Source organism: Apium graveolens, chromosome 10 (genome assembly GCF_009905375.1).
Source record: "Apium graveolens cultivar Ventura chromosome 10, ASM990537v1, whole genome shotgun sequence".
Classification (NCBI taxonomy): Eukaryota; Viridiplantae; Streptophyta; class Magnoliopsida; order Apiales; family Apiaceae; genus Apium; species Apium graveolens.
In genome coordinates this window covers 120,172,881-120,194,555 of record NC_133656.1, presented here as the reverse complement: position 1 = coordinate 120,194,555, position 21,675 = coordinate 120,172,881, and positions in this window count along the sequence as shown.

Below are 21,675 nucleotides of genomic sequence, written 5' to 3'. Positions count from 1 at the left end.
TAGGCCTACCCGTCGAAACATCAATCGACGTCAAATCCCAATAAAATCAATTCGAATCGTCTCTTAACTAAATTTTTAGTCACGAAAACAATTTATACAAATTTTATTTATTAAAATATTTAGGACTCAGAACAGGGTCATCACCGACCACCGCGTGCTCGTAAAAATTCATCGCGCGCGGTGGCAAAATTATTGGTGCCTGAAAATATACGGGTTTCCAAATAATTTCACCGATTTTTTTTATAAAAAAAATCATTTTCCGCACCCACCGAATTTAATATCACGAAATCACTCAACGAAATTCTGCAGAAAATCAAAATTTGCAAATCAGTAACCGAACAACAGGGTCAAAGATACAACCAAACCAACACAGCACAACACTGCACAAACACGCGCACACACCACCGCACGCGCCACCGCACGCATGACACACACACACACACTGTGCACACACACTCACACACACATAAACACACACATGCACATACAAATAACACTATATGTATATATATAAGGACGAACACAAACGGAACCCACCGGAAACCGAAGGTGGCGGCCGGAAATCCGCAGAACAACGGCGGAAGAAAAAGAAAACGAGGAAGGGGAAGATAGATAGAAGAAAGAGAGGTGAAAAGAGAGTGTTACAGAGAAATGGATGAAGAGATTTGAAAGAGAGCCGGAGAGATTCCGAGAGAGAGAGACGAACGGGATCAAGAACAGGGGAATGGGGAGGTTTCCTCCTCTTTCTTTCTTTTTTTTTTTTTTATTAGATTAACCCAACTGCAGCCACATATCAACAGAAGAAACCACCATTTGACACGTGTCCATGCCCTGCTTTTACAAAAATTTTGGTTCGTTCCTGACTAAAATAACGTACCAGCTACTGGCTAAAACATCCCAAAAAATTTATAAAATTTATATCAGAATTATCGAAATATTCGGAAGTTAATAAAAATAAAATTTCATAATTTTTAAAGCACTTTACACACACAACTTATACTAGCATTAAATGAAATAACGAAACAACACGCGAGTAAAATTAATCTCGAAAATTACCAGAATAATTTTAAAATTCTCAGAATATTGTAAACATAATAAAATATGAGTTTCATAATTTTTGAAGAATCCAAGAATTAAATATGGATTTTTCAATTTAAATGAATTCAGAAAATCATTGAAGAATAAATAAATAACAAAATATTGATTTGCAAATTTTTTAAAATCCCTAAAATAATTAGCAAGATTATAAAATCATAAAAACAATTTTGGAGATAACCCAAATAATTTTGGAAATAGAATTGTCATAAAATCACTTTTTAAAAGTGCAACAAAAATAACATTGTGCGCCAGCTAATCATAAAAACACATCACGCAAACCAGCAATCACATATAAACAATAATAATTAAACACAGAGACTATAAATACTATTAAAATATAACAATTAAAACTTATTTATGTGTATAATGATTTTCCTGGGATTACCTTAAGAAATTTACCTCATATACACAATAAAATTATTTTATTTATGACACTGATGACTTACGTACGCAGATTCAATCAAATATATAATCTCTAATTATTTTATTTCCATAGCATATATACACACTTGACCCTATATAAAACACATGTCGTGTTTCTATTGAATATTTTTATATTATTTCAGGAAAATTTTCTAAAAAATCCCAAGAACTAAATTCCCATATATACATATATAATTTATCACGGTTAAGAAGTCGTAACTTGTAGGAAATTAAAATATATAAGATATTCAAAATGATTAAATTATTATATACTTATAAATATAAGGAGTTAAAAATATAATATATATGTGGTCGAATTAAATATGAGTCATGGATCATGTTTGAATATTCGTGTAAGATCATTTTAGAAAAAATTAATATGAAAACTAATTTGAGCGGGTATATGAGTATTTATATCAGAGATTACATTATATTCTGATTTATTTTTTTCGTCAATTTTAATATTTTATAATACAGATATAAGATATATATCATTTTTTTAGTCAAATATAAATCCAGATAAGGAAAGGGGAGACAATATATATATATATATATATATTTGAATAATTGCATGTGTCTATGTAATGTGTGAGGGTAGATATAGCCATATAGGTAGGGGGAGAAAGAGGCGGTAGATGCATGGTGTCAGAAGATTGAAAGTGGGGAGGTAGTGATGAGTTGTGGTCACGGGCTATGTTTAGTGAATCCAGTTTGGCTTTGGTTGGCATTTTCCACTATAATTCAAACATGATACCACACGCTTGGTTTTCGAGCTCTCCCGTTTTTAGGAACTTAAGTCCAGGGCAGTGTTTGAGGGGTGCGAAGTGTTCGAACACACGGAAACCAAAAATTTGAAGGGCACAATTTTTTTATAGATATATGTGTATATTTTATGTGTATATAATGTTCAAAAAAATAAAATTTGGTCCAATTTTTATTTTCCAAGAAAAAATGTAAAAATAGAGTAAAAGTTTAATAATAGTAATTGTTAAATAATTATAAATTATTATTATAAGAAAATTAAAAAAAATACATTAATCTTAAAATTTTAGAAACTATAAAATTTTGAAAACAAATTGATTAACAAAGTATGTAACAAGAATGTTAATTATTTTTTGATAGGTTTGACAAATAATATTAAATCTTTCACTAGTTTTTTCCTTGATAACTTGTCTACTTATATTTGTTTAAATAATTCAATTTTAAGGTGATTAACTTTTATAAAATTATATCTATATTTAATGTTAATATATTCAATGAAAATAGTTAATGTGAAAATAATATTATTATAATTAAATGATGTTTGTTATATAAATTTATATAAGTTTATGTCTGAAGTAATTTTTATTTTATTTATTTCATTGTTTAAAATTATTATATCTTATTATTCATGTACTTCTAATATTTTAGTTCAATTTTTAGTTTATTTGAATTATGTTATAATTTTTTTTATGTATTTTAAATATTTGCTTTCTACCATTTTAGTTGATTTTTATTATTTTATATGCTTATGTTTGTTCTGGCTTGTAGGGGCCTTTTTTTAATCATGCACATGACAAGTGAAATTTCAGGCACAGGGTCTGCTTAAGTCATTCACCAAAAAGTATATTGAAAAATAAATACATTGCCATGGGCGGAAAAACCTATGCATTTGGGCCTTGAAGAGCCCACACACTCTTCCGATTATGAGAGGTATCTTGTCAAACAATTACATGCACCATCATTATTTGACGACTTAAATGTATAAATACAGAGGTATCTTGTCAAACATTTACATGCACTATCATTATTTGACGAGTTAAATGTATAATGTGTATTTGAATTTTAACAAAAATGCAAAGTATTTACCCGATGTTAATAAAATACAATTTATGCACTTCAAATTTGAGAAATGATGCAGTTTGTGTACTTCTGTTAGTTGTCGGCTAACGAAATAAGTACAAAGTTAGGGAAAGAAATAATATATAAACATAATTTTGTCTAAATATGATAAATCTGGGTTAAATAGTTAAAAAAATCTCAATAAAAAATTGTTAAAATAGCAAAATATATTAGAATTTATATATTTTAACGTATGAGAGTTAATTGGGTATATTAACGAGTGTATGTCAAATCATATAATAATACATAACAAACAAATTTAATAACTTAACTTATCAAAACAAAACTTGATACATTGAAGTTACATGGAACTTGATACTCATTATTTCATATTCACCTACATTACACGATATTGTGCAAGACATGTACATAACAAGACTAAGTCATTCTGACAACCATACGATCTAGTTGTATGATAATCTTTTGTATTATGTAATTGTATCTCTTGAATCTGTAAAAATATTAAGGAGATTAGACTGATAGATTTTTCTATAAACAACCACTAAGTTAAGAAATAAACTATGGAAGAAGATCAATCATGATCATGCCTCAGAGAGAAGTGTAGAAGTTTTGAATTGAATAATGTTATTTTTGGAAAAATGTTTTAAATCACGTATCGACATGTCACAGATCGAGATGTATAGAGATGTCTGTCGAGAAGTGAAAAATGACTTGTACAGAAGTTATTCTACTTGTAGAGATGCCACTCTGCTTGTAGAGAAGTCCAAAGAGATATCGACAAGTCAATCTGCTTATAGAGAACTGAAGATATCGATAAGACAAAGTTATATGTAGAGAAATGGAGATATCGACAAGTCAAAAGTCTACATAGAGAATTGGAGATATCGACAAGCCAAACTGCATATAGAGAACTGTAGATATCGACAAGTCAATCTGCTTGTACATAACTTGAGATATCGATAAGTTATAATACTTATAGAGAAGTGAAGATATCGATAAGTTATTCTACATATCGATATGTGACTTCTCTATACAGTAAAATAGATCTCGACAACAGCTTCAAGATTTATAATACATAAAACTTGTAGATCTAAGATTATCAGTCAACAAACCATTCTATCATTAAATTGAAAAGTCAACAAATACATCTTGAAGAGTACAAGATCAAGGGCCAAGATGAACCTGACAAAGGAGGGTCTCAAACCTGGAAGATTACATGCGTATATGCTACACTCAAAATGGAAACAGGCAAATAGACTTTAAAAGATGTGTTAGTCCATATTAGAGTAGTCTTTGTAAGCTGTGCATGCTGTTCTATAAAACATGTTACAGGTTCTTTGTTTAACAGTAACAAAAACAGATCTCGAAATCTTGTATACTCTCAAGAGAAGTAGCCGAGTTCTTATTTATCAAGAACATAGATTTGTAGCACAAAACATTTGATTTAAATATAAATCAAATGAGTTTTGATAATTGCTTGTGTGTTTACATTAAGTTATTTATCACTACAAATTTATATCTAGCTGTTTAAGTTCCAAAACCTAAACACAATCTGATTTTCAAGATAGTAAAATGAAGCAAATCAAGAAAACACATTCACCCCCTGTTGTGTTGCACTTAATACCTAATAACTGATATTAGAGCAAAATATAAAAGTAAACAGATTGGATCTTGGAAGTATGAGTGCATTGAAACTTAGCAGTATCAAGATCCATGTCTTTGAAAAAGTGAACTACACTCTATAGAAGAAGAAAATGATGCTGTTCATCAGGATGGCTAATCCACTATATCTTGAAATTCTCAAACATGGACCCTTCATTCTTATGGCGATGGTACCTGAAGAAACCGATGGTGATATGGTCATTTTCGGACACTTTTCTCCTAAGGATCCATCTACATATATTGAACCAGATTAAGAGAAAGTTTCACTTGACGGTAGCTTGCAACTCATTCTTATTGAATCTCTTGATATTCTCATGTACAATAACATTATAAACTGTGAGTCAGCCAAGAAGATCTGAGAAAAGATAAAGATTCCGTGTGAAGGTAGTGAGTAAGTGAGGTCAAACCAAAGAAGGATTTCGGTCTCACAATATGAGGGTTTCATGGCTAAACCTAAATAATGCCTTAATGAGGTTTTTGAAAGGTTCAACAAATTGATAAATGACTTGCAGCTGTATGACAAGTATTATGAAGATGAATAGGTCAACCTAAAATTCTTACTCACTCTTCATGACCATCTATGTAACGCCCTCCAAACCCGGGTCAGAAGTTTGGGGCTCACAACACACACACACAATATATAAACCTGTATACAAAATATTATATGCATTGACCCTTCTTTTCATAACCATGTATCGCAACAGGTTCAAGTATGAAAACAAGCCACAACCTTATCTTTTATTACATCGTACCAAATCCCAACTAGTTCAACTTATAACTGATAATGATATCGCTCTTACAATCTTGCATAACTCATCTACAATATAAAGCTCCTGCTAGCTCGACCCGACTTAACCTGGAATCCTAGCTCGCACACTGGACTGGGAATCCTCGTTACCAACAATTTCCTTTTCAACTATTGAAAATATAAAAAGATTTGCAAGAGTGAGCTAACTAGCTCAGCAAGTCATAATAGAAATAACTGAGGTTAAACAATTACCAACTGAAATGGTTCAGAAGGATCAAGTTTCCGAATAAGCAATGATTAGAATTGGATATTCATTTTTCATTTTAAAAACCAAGGTTAGGCTGCTGATCAGTCACGCACTAACCCCGAGCAAGACTCCCAGCTTTGCTCTATATACTGGATCCAAGGCACACATTGGCCTACTATGACCACGAATCTGGCCCGACCATGAATCTGGTCCACATGTATAAAACCATCCAATTCTAAAACCATTCAAAATGATAACCAATGTAAATTAATAAGCTGAATTATAAACAACATTTATCTTGAAACATAGGGTGATTCACAATACCATGAAGGTATAACAAAGAATTCAAAAAGAATGGATTTCAATCAAGGAAAGAATCAGAAAGTAGAAGACCAAGGGTTCAAGGGTTCCAAAGATTGGTCTTTTGTTAAACAAGGAATAAGGGTTGGTATATCAAGTAATTCAATATCAGAAATCAGTGTGTGGTAGATATGTATTTGTGGAGTAGTATCGTATGTGTCTGGCTCGTATATGGGAATTCAACAATCAAGGTTTTATGAAGAATAAGGCTTATGGCTCAAGATCAATAAAAATCAGGGTTCAAGGTTAAATAGTTTAAAATGTTTGCAATATAAAACACGAGTTATTTTGAATAATAGCGACATGTTATGAGATAGTTCGAAAATATTTGCAATATATCTTGAAGAAAAGTTCAGAAGTACTTGCCTTATCACCGAAGATTTCCACTTTACTTGTACTCATATAATATTTTTACTCATCAACCACTTTCCTTCTCTTTCTATGCCTTTCTTCTATTTATCAATCACTTGCCTTCTCTTTCGACGTTTCGATTCTATTTATGGATCACTGGTTTCCTTTTCTATGCCTTGCTAACTCTGGTAAGCATCACAAGTATTTATCAATTATTCATACTCGTATTATTCTAATCGTCACATAGACGTCATAAGCTTTTATCTACCCTTCGTTTTACCCAAATCCGACGTACGGATTGAAAGTTATGAATATAACAGTCAATGCACAACCCCATAGGCATATAACCCACCAATTAGGGAACACGTAGCACATAACACATAACATATTCGACCAAAATAATTTTTCAAAGGAGATTCGGGGTTAAAATGATTTTCCAGGTATTTATTATGAATTTTTGAACATTTTTCGGAATTAAAATTGGACCCCGAATCATTTTATAATTAAATAATAGGGTTCGAACACCCGAGTCTGACTTTAAAATTATTTTATAATAATTATCGAGCCTTAAAAATAATTTTAAATAATATTTTAAAGCTCAAAACTATTTTTCAGGATTTTTAAATCAATTTTAAATAATTAAATCTAATTATTAAATCAATTAAAATTAAATAATAATTAACTAAAATAATTAATCAATTAATTATAAATTAATCGATTAATTAAAATAATTAAAAACTAATTAAAATTAATTAATAAAATAATTTTGATTTATTTTTATAATAAATAATTAATTAAAACAATTTTCTGAATTAAAAAAATAATTAAATAAATGTTTTCTAAATTTAAAATAAATAATCTATATTTTCTGATTTTTAAAATTAACAGAATACTGTTTTTGAAAATAACTAAAACAATAATCTAGTTTTTAAAAGTTTTTATAACCAAAATATTAAAAATGCAAAGTATGTAAAACTTCGGGGGCCGACTTGTAAATTAGTCGTCTTCTCCGACGACCTGGCGGCGCCGGTGGCGGCGACACCGCCGGCCGTCGTCCCCCTTTTCCCAGAATTTGCTGAGAAACTGCAGATTTATAGTACAAATCCCCAGGAGCCCGTTTCTGCTCTCAAATAGATCAACCAACACGTGATTATGCCGGAAAACCTCGTCGAAGTTTTCCGACGCCGCCACAAGTTGATTTTCCGGCGAACAACTTCCAGGCTTCCTCGAATCAACGTGTACACACCAATCGACTCGTTTTCAAACGATTTATTTATTGGTACTACTCATTCGCACCCGGGTACTATAGAAATAAATTACCCAATTTCAATTTAGAACATTCAAACGATTTAACCCTAATTTAATAACCCGAGAATTAAACAACAATTTCTATATGTTATTGAACTCTATTTTTGACATATAATATACCAAATTGACCAGAAAAATATTATCTACACAATGGAATCATTAAATCACATCAACAACTTCAATAACATTTTTTCATAATTTAATTCATAATTAATTCGAATTAAAACAATTAGACAAAGGATTACCTCTGATTTCTGGGTTTGATTTGATGATTGATTATGATTCTATATTTCGAGAGCTTCGTTTTGATATATCGTATGCTTGAATCGGAGTTCGGTAACGCCTTCGTTCGTGCGTTTGATTTTCAAGAACGTATCGTTTTTAGGGTTTTTCTCTGTAATTACTATATATTTACTGGTTGTAAATGAATAAACGAAGAAAATGAAATAAGAAATATGCTATTTATATTTACGGAATATTAGTTCGTTCTGGATCATTTTGGATCGATAAATTAATTACTTAGCCGCTAAGTAACTGCAAAAACGATCCGATTTGATACCCGTGTTGGATAATTATCCAAACCGGACTTTTTATAAAACATTTTATACAAAAATAATGTAATAATATCTCGTCTTTCGAGAATACGGGTTTCGTTGATTCACCGAAATGATTGTCGTATCGAAAATCTTGCGCTGGGCCGCGCACGGGTTAAACCGTAATCCGGATCGAAAAAGTCAAAACACGGAAAATGTCCGGAATTACCAGATTAGGTTAGGAAGGAGTTTTCGGAAGAGTTTCGGGTTGTAAAAATATAAAAACGGTTGAGGTTGGACGATTCCCGGCTTTATAAAATAATTTTGTAATTATTCAGAAAATAATTAATAAATTCATAAATCAATATAAAATCATATAATACTCCAAAAATTACCAGAAAAATACCTTAATTATCTGTATTTTATTCTGGACATAATAAAATTAACTCACTTATACTTTACCACATATCAACATCCACGTAACAACACCAATCGTCAAATAATTCACCAAAAATCACATAATAATCACATAAAAATCATTTATTGATAAAAATAATTACACGCGATATTCGGAATATTACATCCTTCCCCCTTAAAAGGATTCTGTCCTCAGAATCATACTAAGGATCATATAACGATACATTCTAGTATCTCACTTCCATTTTTTTTCAGGTTGATCCCTCAACCTTACAACCTTTCTTAATCTTTTACTCGTAGCATCACTCATTACTTAACTGCGTCTCGCTGACCTCATATTCTATCTGTTGCTAATATAACTCAACTCAAGTCTCCATTTTATATATAATGGAGCTAAATTACTCTTCCTGAGTATAGACATATAAGTACCCTATGAATCTGCTTAACGTATGGCGGTGAAGCCAACTTACTTACACTTATCCTGACTATTTTATTGTCTCAAAAGGACCAACATACTGCTTACTAATTATCCTTTCTTTGTAATTCTAGTAATTCGTGCTCATGAACGTTTGCAATAGCTACTGGTTATTGAACCCCATTCCCACATGTTTTGCTATTCAATTAACTTAGTTCATAATCACTTCCAATCATATTCGAGGCACGTTAATCGTTTCCTTAATCTTCTTATTCATCTGCGATACTGAAACCATGACGTATTCGATTTCTAACGTTCTCGAAATTACTTTAGACTTAAGAATGAACGAGAAAGTCTTGACTGGATATGAATGACGCCTAAACTTATCACCATGGCTTATTTTACTTGAATTATAATTGAGTATATTTATCGAGCGAAAATCTCTTACTGTTTTGAAGAAATTACACCAACCTGGAGGCATCACCGGCATATTTTTAACCCATATTATCATTTATTTTGGTTATAAGAAGTTTTCATACGAAACTGGCTACAATTCTTTCCTTGACGTCTAGTCACATATAACGTTTATTCTTTCTTCATGCCATACTATCAAAAAGTCTTCTTTGACATGTATGTCTCATATCATACCTTCAGAGTAGCTTGAATCGCTTGAGTTATCGATGTTTAACCAAATTCCTACCTTTTAGTTCTGTCTTACTTAATGCCCGTTCATCTAGGAGTGGTATATACTATTTATTTTGACAAAATTCATGGTATTCTGGATACTCCTGTCAAATCTCAAATCACACAATATTGATAATCTACAATTAGTTTCTGGATCTAATGACATATCACCATTTCTTCAAGCAGCAACTAACCCATTTATTGGACAAACTTTTTATTTATACACGAGAATTATTAGGTGTGAATAACCTATCAATAATAATGCAATTAACGTGTTCCTCACCTTCAGTTCTCAGGCGACTTCGCTACGACGTCTCCTGGCGAAATGTATCCATCTAGCCTTTGATGTCCCACCAAAATTCTTGGGTAGGTGTAACATTTATTTACTTGTGTTCCCCCCCATCTTCTCTTCACGTCTGGTCACTGGAAATTTTCTTTCAACCCTCGGTATTTAATCGTACTTCTGAGATGCATTCCATATCTCAATTTACAATTTTTTTTCCTCAACCTCTTCACTTTACTCCTGTCCCACATAATACCCATATCTTACCTACATCCTGGTATCTTATAAAGTTTCCTTATCATCCTTTTGATTCCACTTTCTTTCCTATTTCCGTTCTTCATTCTTATATCTTATTCAACACTGAACTCTTGACATTAATACTCATTTTGATGTCATATCAAATTATATATCAATACGAACTTTGATGCTCACAACATCCCATTATGAAGTAATCATCAATCATCTATATTAATACCACCTTCGATATTTAACAACAACTTAAGTATCAACATCAATCATAACTGAAATAAAATTGTATCTCATACTTTATTCAAAACAGAAATACTTGGTAGATCATTTATTGTATGATTCTCAAAACAATTTAGAAACACGACGTCTTTTAATAAACTTTATTGCAGATGCTAAAATCTCTTTGATTGTCTAATAAAATCCGTATTGGTGCAGTTATTAACCTTTTCTTTATTCCACCACCTTTCTTCCTTTCTTTCCTTCCTTCTCTTTGCTCTATCTTCAATCTTTAGTTCTTGAAAACATTTTTCCCACTTGTCCGTACAAATAACTTTTTATTTTTTTTGTCTATTACAAAAGCATATTCATCCAAGTAAAGCCTCATGCACTTGCAACAACTCCTGAATTCTACTGGTGTCCATACCTCCTCCAAATTTCTCATTGCTTTGATTTCGGATTTGGAAGTCACATCAGAATTTGACTTAATCTAATTGGAGTCGATTTCCATCTAACTGACCATTAATTGGTAAAATTAACAAATTAGCTCACTCAATTGATCAATTGCACCAAATGATGACTAGCTAAATAAAATCAAAGACCAATTATATATAGTCGAATTGACTGTAATAACCTCTTTCAAGGACCGAGGTCATAATTGTTTGGAATAATAACATGAATATCAATAACACACGGAAGTATACTTTCTATCTTTAGAAGTAGGGTATTTTCTAAAAATTTGGGCAGCATCTCCTTTATATTATTGACTACCAGTCGGACTCAAGCCGACACCAACAATCAATCAAACAACCAACAATCAATCCTCACATATACCAATCCACTACCACTTTCTAAACTCACCATTTCACCACCTCACGTAATATTAATCAGTACACCCCATGTCTCTCGTTTAGCTTAAAATTATAGCGAACGATTCTTGTTATACCATACCTTTTTCTCATATTTTCTGATTATAACAGAATATCACTACTGAGTATAATTACAAATTACAACTTCTTTTAGTTCGTGTTTCAATTCAAGCTCTCTAATTAACAATTTATCCATTCTTGAGAACATACACTTGTTCTTATTAGTTAAATTGTTCAACTTCTGATAACCAACACATGGTCTCAACCAACACTCGTACAATCTTGCGAATGAATTTATTTGGTTTTAAAGCATCACATTTTAAAAATTGTTGCAGTCAAACCACCATAACTTTATCTCCCCTTATGTTTTTCCATAATGAACCTTCTTTGCTGGCCCAGTTATAAGCATCAATTTTACCATAACTCACTTACTTGTGTGGGAAAGCCCAACTATCCCTTGATGAACACATTTAAAGTTTATTCGTATCTAGCATTTCTTCGATCTTCAATCTTCATGACAAATATCTCCCACATGATTGAGGTATGCTTCATTTTTACAACATTTTAATCGATTATCTGGTAATTATTATTAAGAATTTCTTCATTCACCTTCATTATCCAATCGATCATTTGCCTCATCTGATACATGCAGCTTTACTTTCTTGTGTCTCTAGTTAATTTACCTCATTCAGTTTGCTAATTACTCCAATTCACGCCAAAATTTCATACGTGCAACGTATCATGTATACAGATTTCCGCCTTTGATTTAATGTCCTCACAACAATCCCGTTATCGGCATAATGATACTTTTCTGCAAGTAAATGTCCACTATTCTTCAGTTGCAATTGTCCACACTTATTTACGTAACTCAATCTGCTTCACGGGTTCATTTTACTTCCTTTTTAAAACATTCAAAGGATAGACCTTACACAAGAAGGAATTTGTGTATATGATTCTGATTGGAAACTTTTTGTAAGGAATAAGAGTACAAGGAAACAATCGAAAAGATCCATGAATCAACAAATCATATTTGAAGAGGAAAAAATGAATGATGATTTGGATATGAGTGAGACAACCATATTTGTACTCAAGATGGCCAGTCTTTCATACTATATGGCATACAACACATGATTAGGTGGCGTCTGACCAGACTCTTTGTCATTTCGACAAAGTGTCACACCATAACACTGTTTGTCTCAATCAGAAGATAAGACTTGAGAGAAAAATGATTTTGAAAGGAATGCAACAATTTTCTTATCACCTCATAGAGCTGATTATGAACGAGGTTCATACTTTATTCAAGATTCATAAGAACGAATGGGATTATAGGAAATAATGATAACATTGGTCGCCATCCACATTTCATCTATTTACAGCTTCAATGCTGATTCGATCAATACATTCCAATCTGAGTCATATATTAACTTTAGAAAGTTCTCTGACATGCCTTCTTAATCGATCATTAGAATAAATTCCCCTGTGTTGGGTCTTGTATCTTTAGCGTCGCGCTTCCATATTTATAATTTGACTCTATTTGTAGTCTTACGAGATTTATAATCATAACTTCAAATTTCGCTTATTCTGCTGATCGCTCAACATATCGCCTCTTTTTCTAATAACGTTCTTCCTTCAGGAAATTCAGAAAATTTCTCAATCTTCTTTGATGCTAGTCAGCTTCTTTTAGATTGACGTACCCTTTGAACTATGATAGTCTCAAAAATTGGATGAATAGTTTCTCCGTACAGTGGTTCTGTCATTAAACTTATCAAACAAGATTTACAGTCTTCAGTCAAGAACAATCAAATCTTCTTCATAATAGGGGTCCACTTAGCCTTCTAAATTAACCATACTATTTCTTGAACAAGTATTCTTCTGAATAATCCAAATCTTATACCAATCGAGAAACTCCAGTAGTAATTGGACAACCAAGTTTTTAAAACTTGTTTTGTTTAAAAGGGCTTTTAAAATTTTTTTTATTAAGAAAATCTCTTTCGAAAACTGGTTTAAAATTTTGAAAATCATACACAAGGTCGTCATTACTATATGAGTTGGTTGTCGTCCTTCTCAACTATCACAAGGAATCCAATTAGGAAAATAATCAGATAACCCATTCATTTCCATATATCTTTTACCCCTTATTGGGTCCATTTTACCTTAATTGGTCGACACAAATTTCAATTAGCGTTGCATATTATCTTATTCATAACTTCACTTCTAATCTTCCATATTGGTAACATTCCCATCATTATATTTTATGATTACTAAGTATAAATAGGTCTATCCAATCTATTTTATAAAACAAGGTTGACTAATATCACATCACATTACTACTATACACATCATTTTTGGTCATAATATCATCAACCACTTTCAAGAAAATTCTCGATTTCCAATCCTTTCAAACTTCTTTAAAATCAATCTAGCTTACTCCACAAGATAATCATAGGTGGCATACTTACTAGTAACTCCATATAACCTGGTAGCAGCTATTCTCCGGAACACACAAATCTTCTTTCTAGGTTTCTTTTCACTCTTCTTAATACCTCGTGTACTCACCATATGTTATAGCTTTCGATTCCATCCTCATAGGTGCTATTATTTCATAAGACGGGTTTTAAACTTATAGTATAGAACAAGACGTAGAATAGACTGGAAAAGATGCGCGCATAACTGAATACCCGGTAAAACCAGAATCAGCGTGTGGGGGATTCCCAAATAGGTAGCCTCGCATCATGGGATGAGATAATAGTTTGAAAAGGTGCAACCAATGCTGCTGGACGTGATATAGCTAACACTGACGGAAGAGCAGGACGCGAATCAGATGAGGGTCCTCCACTTGAGTGCTCCGAATGTTCAGACGATCCCGAGATAAATGAATATGCCATAGCTGCTATATGGAAATCGTGTCGCTAGATAAGAATCTCGAATCTCATCACGGATCGCACTAAAACCTACTATTTGGTCGCACTCAACCTCTCAACATTCTATCTTTCTATTTTCTAATCCTAATCCTAACCCTCTATCCATTCCCGATAATCTAGACTTGTTTCAGTGACTTAAAACCCGTGGCTCTAATTCCAACCTGTAACGCCCTCCAAATCCGGGTCAGAAGTTTGGGGCTCACAACACACACATACAATATATAAACCTGTATACAAAATATTATATGCATTGACCCTTCTTTTCATAACCATGGATCACAACAGGTTCAAGTAGGAAAACAAGCCACAACCTTATCTTTTGTTACATCGTACCAAATCCAAACTAGTTCAACTTACAACTGATAATGATATCGCTCTTACAATCTTGCATAACTCATCTAAAATATAAAGTTCCTGCTAGCTCGACCCGACTTAAGCTGGAATCCTAGCTCGCACACTGGATTGGGAATCCTCGTTACCAATAATTTCATTTTCAACTGTGGAAAATATAAAAAGATTTACAAGAGTGAGCTAACTAGCTCAGCAAGTCATAATAGCAATTACTAAGGTTAAACAATTACCAACTGAAATGATTCAAAAGGATCATGTTTCTGAATAAGCAATGATTAGAATTGGATATTCACTTTTCATTTTAAAAACCAAGGTTAGGCTGCTGATCAGTCACACACTAACCCCGAGCAAGGCTCCCAGCTTTGCTCTATATACTGGATCCAAGGCACGCATTGGCCTACTATGACCACGAATCTGGTCCGACCACGAATCTGGTCCACATGTATAAAACCATCCAATTCTAAAACAATTCAAAATGATAACCAATGTAAATCAATAAGATGAATCATAAACAACATTTATCTTGAAGCATAGGGTGATTCACAATACCATGAAGGTATAACAAGGAATTCAAAATGATTGGCTTTCAATCAAGGAAAGAATCAGAAAGTAGAAGACCAAGGGTTCCAAAGATTGGTCTTTTGTTAAACAAGGAATAAGGGTTGGTATGTTAAGCAATTCAATATCTGAAATCAGTATGTGGTATATATGTATTTGTGGAGTAGTATCGTATGTGTCTAGCTCGTATCTAGGAATTCAACAATCAAGGGTTTATGAAGAATAAGGCTTATGGCTCAAGATCAATAAGAATCAGGGTTCAAGGTTAAATAGTTTAAAATGTTTGCAATATAAAACATGAGTTATTTTGAATAATAGCGACATGTTATGAGATAGTTTCAAAATATTTGCAATATATCTTGAAGAAAAGTTCAGAAGTACTTGCCTTATCACCGACAATTTCCACTTTACTTGTACTCATCAAATAATAGGCTTACTCATCAACCACTTTCCATCTCTTTCTATGCCTTTCTTTTATTTATCAATCACTTGCCTTCTCTTTCGACGTTTCGATTCTATTTATGGATCACTGGTTTCCTTTTCTATGCCTTGCTGACTCTGCTAGGCATCACAAGTATCTATCAATTATTCATACTCGTATTATTCTAATCATCACATAGACGTCATAAGCTTTTATCTACCCTTCGTTTTACCCAAATCTGACGTACGGATTGAAAGTTATGAATATAACAGTCAAACCATAACCACATAGGCATATAACACATCAATTAGTGAACACGTAGCACATAACACGTAAGGTATTCGATCAAAATAATTTTTCAAAGAAGATTCAGGATTAAAATGATTTTTCAGGTATTTATTACGAATTTTTGAACATTTTTCGGAATTAAAATTGGACCCGAATCATTTTATAATTAAATAATAGGGTTCGAACACCCGAATCTGACTTTAAAATTATTTTATAATAATTATCGAGCCTTGAAAATAATTTTAAATAATATTTTTAAGTTTAAAACTATTTTTCAAGATTTTGAAATCAATTTAAATAATTAAATCTAATTATTAAATCAATTAAAATTAATTAATAATTAATTAAAATAATTAATCAATTAATTATAAATTAATCGATTAATTAAAATAATTAAAAACTAATTAAAATTAATTAACAAAATAATTTTGATTTATTTTTTTAATAAATAATTAATTAAAACAATTTTGTTAATTAAAAAAATAATTAAATAAATGTTTTCTAAATTTAAAATAAATAATCTATATTTTCTAATTTTTAAAATTAACAGAATACTGTTTTTAATTTTAAAAATAACTAAAACAATAATCTAGTTTTTGAAAATTTTTATAACAAAAATATTAAAAATGCAAAGTATGTAAAATTTCGGGGGCGGACTTGTAAATTAGTCGTCTTCTCCGACGACCTGGCGGCGCCGGTGGCGGCGACACCGCCGGCCGTCGTCCCCCTTTTCCCAGAATTTGCTGAGAAACTGCAGATTTATAGTACAAATCCCCAGGAGCCCGTTTCTGCTCTCAAATAGATCAACCAACACGTGATTATGCCGGAAAACCTCGTCGAAGTTTTCCGACGCCGCCACAAGTTGATTTTCCGGCGAACAACTTCCAGGCTTCCTCGAATCAACGTGTACACACCAATCGACTCGTTTTCAAACGATTTATTTATTGGTACTACTCATTCGCACCCGGGTACTATAGAAATAAATTACCCAATTTCAATTTAGAACATTCAAACGATTTAACTCTAATTTAATAACCCTAGAATTAAACAACAATTTCTATATGTTATTGAACTCTATTTTTGAAATATAATATAATAAATTGACCAGAAAAATATTATCTGCACAATGGAATCATCAAATCACATCAACAACTTCAATAACAATTTTTCATAATTTAATTCATAATTAATTCGAATTAAAACAATTAGATAAAGAATTACCTGAGATTTCTGGGTTTTATTTGATGATTGATTATGATTCTATATTTCGAGAGCTTCGTTTTGATATATCGTACGGTTGAATCAGAGTTCGGCAACGCCTTCGTTCGTGCGTTTGATTTTCAAGAACGTATCATTTTTAGGGTTTTTCTCTGTAATTACTATATTTTTACTGGTTATAAATGAATAAACGAAGAAAATGAAATAAGAAATATGCTATTTATATTTACGGAATATTGGTTCGTTCTGGATCGATAAATTAGTTACTTAGCCGCTAAGTAACTGCGAAAACGATCCGATTTGATACCCGTATTGGATAATTATCCAAACCGGGCTTTTTATAAAACACTTTATACAAAAATAATGTAATAATATCCCGTCTTTCTTGAATACAGGTTTCGTTGATTCACCGAAATGATTGTCGTATCGAAAATCTTGCGCCGGGCCGTGCACGGGTCAAAGCGTAATCCGGATCGAAAAAGTCAAAACACGGAAAATGTCCGAAATTACCAGATTAGGTTAGGAAGGAGTTTTCAGAAGAGTTTTGGGTTGTAAAATGTAAAAACGGTTGAGGTTGGACGATTCCCGGCTTTATAAAATAATTTTGTAATTATTCAGAAAATAATTAATAAATTCATAAATCAATATAAAAGCATATAATACTCCAAAAATTACCAGAAAAATACCTTATTTATCTGTATTTTATTCTGGACATAATAAAATTAACACACTTATACTTTACCACATATCAACGTATTTTACCACATATCAACGTCTACGTAACAACACCAATCGTCAAATAATTCACCAAAAATCACATAATAATCACATAAAAATCATTTATTGATAAAAATAATTACACGCGATATCCCGGATATTACAATCTAGAACAAAAGATTTCTGCAATAAGAGAAGGGAGAGATCTAGGGGGAATTACTTTGGAGGTTTATATGGCATTCTTAAAACCTATGAGCTGGAGATGATTCAGAGAAAATCATTTAAGCTGAGTCAATGACATGTTGTAGATGTGTCAAGTGCCTTGATAGCTAATGACAAGAAAATAACAGAAGATGAAACTGAATCTCAGACTCAAGTTATGCAACCTGTTGAGCAGGAGAACAAAGAACCTCAAAAGCAAGTCATTCTGAAGTTGGAAGAGGATGCGTATTACACTATTGATGAGTTGGATGAAATGGACTAGTCTATGGCCTACATGACATGGAAGTTTTCAAATATAAGAGTTAAGAAGCCTAGGTACTTTAAGGGTAAAGGTCAAACATCCTACAATAACAACTGAAAAGGAAAAACTTAGATAAATGCAACTGGAAAAGGTGGCTATAAATCAGGATCCGTGGACAAGTCTAAGTTTAGATGCTATAACTGTGATGAACTTGATCATTTTGCCACAGAATGCAGAAAGCCAAAGAAGGTGAAGAAAGATAAGGCATATTTAAAGCTTGAAGCTAAGTATGAAGCACTTTTAAAGAAGCAACAAAGGAAAGCTTATATTGCTGAGGGAAAGAGTTGGGATGCCACAGATGATGAAGATGATGGTGATGAATATGGAAATTATGCTCTCATGGCCTTGGAGGAAGGAGATTCATCTGCATCAAAATCTGAGGTACCTATGCTAACCATCATGGACTTGAATGCCTCATAATATAAGAAAACTGTTAAAAAGATGAGTGTAGAAATGTTTCACATTCACACAAGCATGGTTGTTGCGACTGAGTAAATGAGTAGGCTATCAAAAGTGAATGAAAAACTTGAAATTGAGAAATAAGAGCTAGAGCTATAGCTTGTAATCCTAAAGTGAGTCATGCAAGAAAATGAGTATCTTAAAAATAAGCTGAAATGTGCAGAGGAAGTAGAAGCTGTATTGAGAGATAAAATTGGGAAAATTGAAAGCTTAGGTCATCTAAAAATATCTCTCAACTTGTAGGTCAATACCATGAGAAGAACAAACCCCATGCTAATATAGCAATTGGACTGGACTATGAGGCTAGTTTATCTCAAAAGAAAAGTCAAATTGATAAAGGCATGGAAAGTGTGAACAAAGAAGTTGTTGTTATGCTTCAATATGTGAATGCACCCTTGTTCAACGTCTGTGAGGTAGATTTTAGTGAAAATGAGCTTATCATAAAGTAAGAAATTGCAAATGAAGATGAAGAAAAGAAAAATGTCAAATCAACTGTCAACACTGATAGTGAGAAAAAGTATGAGCCTAGTCCAGTCATCAAAACACCAGTAACTGAAACAAAAAATGAAAGCACATGAAAGAAAAAGAAGATTAGAAATGGAAAGATAGGTGTCAACAAAAGCAATAATTATGCCTATGTTGCAGATTCCCATAGAAAGCAGAGTCAAAGACGTGGCTCAACAAATTAACCAGCTCATCTTTGTAAAAAAATTGTTAGTTTGCCAAAGTATGGGGCTTGCAAGTACAATAATGCTCAAGCTGATGACCCCTACTCTTTCTGTGTCAAGTTTGATTGCATTTCATGCAACATGAAAGTTATGACTAGCGGTCATAAGTTAAAAAAAGATCTAAAAGAAGTTAATTTTAGATTTGTGATCAAAGAAGAAAATGTTAATCAAACTAAGAAAGCCGTCTCTTTTGATTGTTCAAAATCTACTCCTGCTACCTCTGTTAAGAAGAAGAATGTGCCCAACACGGCTTGGGTAGCTAAAAATATTTTAACCTCATTGTGTGCAGGGAAAGAAGAATAAAGTCATGTAGATCGTTGACAGTGGATGCTCCAGGCACATTACAGGTGATAAATTCCTGCTATCACAGTTTGAGGAGATGGTTGTCTCTTTGGTGACCTTTGGAGACAATATCAAATGATTCACAATGGGATATGACAGTTTAATTTATGAAAGTATTATCATTCATGATGTATCACTGGATGCAGGTCTTGAAGTAAATCTTCTAAGTGTCAGTCAATATACAGATAAGGGTTTCAAAAGTTGTTTTTGACAAAGAAGATTGCTCAATCACAAGCAAGAAGACTGGTGAAGTTCCTCCAAAAGGAGTAGAAAAGGAAGCCTATTTGTTGCAGACATGAATTCAGCAAACAAGGACAAGATATGCCGCTTCTACACCAAGGCATCAAGTGAACAAAGCAAACTATGACATAAGAAGCTCTCTTAATCAAACTACAAAGCAATCAATACTCTTGTGAAAAGAGAATTGGTGAGAGACATGCAATCCTTGGAGTTTGCTCAAAATGAAGTTTGTGAAGCTTGTGAGAAAGGTAAAATGAAGATATTAAGTCACAAAAGCAAAGCTGTGAATTCTATTAATACTCTATTACAACTTACCCATATTTGGTGAACAAAATTATTGGCAAGTCACCGTACTCAATCATGTCTTAGAGGAAGCCTACAGTTAAGCATCTTCATGTGTTTGGAAGCAAGTGCTTTGTGTTAAAAGACAACTCTGAGTATGTTAAAAAACTTGACTCCAAAGTATTTCAAGCCATCTTTCTTGGCTACTCATTAGAAAGGACTCCGTATAAAGTTTATATGCTAGAGAAAAAGAAGTTAATGAATAACACATATTTGATATTTGATGATGACCAGTATCCTAGCTTGGAATGCCTTGATGACAATGAAGCCGAAGCTTTAAAATTTGATAATCTCAAATTTGACAGTGCTTCTGAAGATGAAGTTGAAAAAAATGCTGACAATAAAGAAGAAGAGAGAACTAGTGAACAAGTGAATTCTGCAAATGAGAATTCATCTCAAGATACAAAAGCACCTGAATTTGATAGCACAAATTGAGAGGGAGAAAGAGATGATGGCTCTGCAAGTCATGCCAACAATGAAGAGAATGAGGATACCTCTAGTCATCAACATCATCACACCAAAAAATGGGATAAGAGTCACACAAGAGACACTATCATTGGTGACCCTAATGCTGGTATGAGGACTAAAAGTGCCACTGCAAATAAATTCCAATATGCATGCTTTCTGTCTCAAATTAAGCCTAAGAAAACTGAAGAAACTCTACTTGATCCTTCCTGGATAACTTCCATGCAAGAAGAGTTAAATAAATTTGAAAGAAACAAAGTTTGGGAATTGGTTCCTGCACCAAGAAACAGAAGCATCATTGGAACAACGTGGGTGTACATGAACAAAATGGATGAAAATGGTGTTGTTACTAAAAACAAAGCAAGACTGGTTGCCAAAGGCTACTCACAAGAATAAA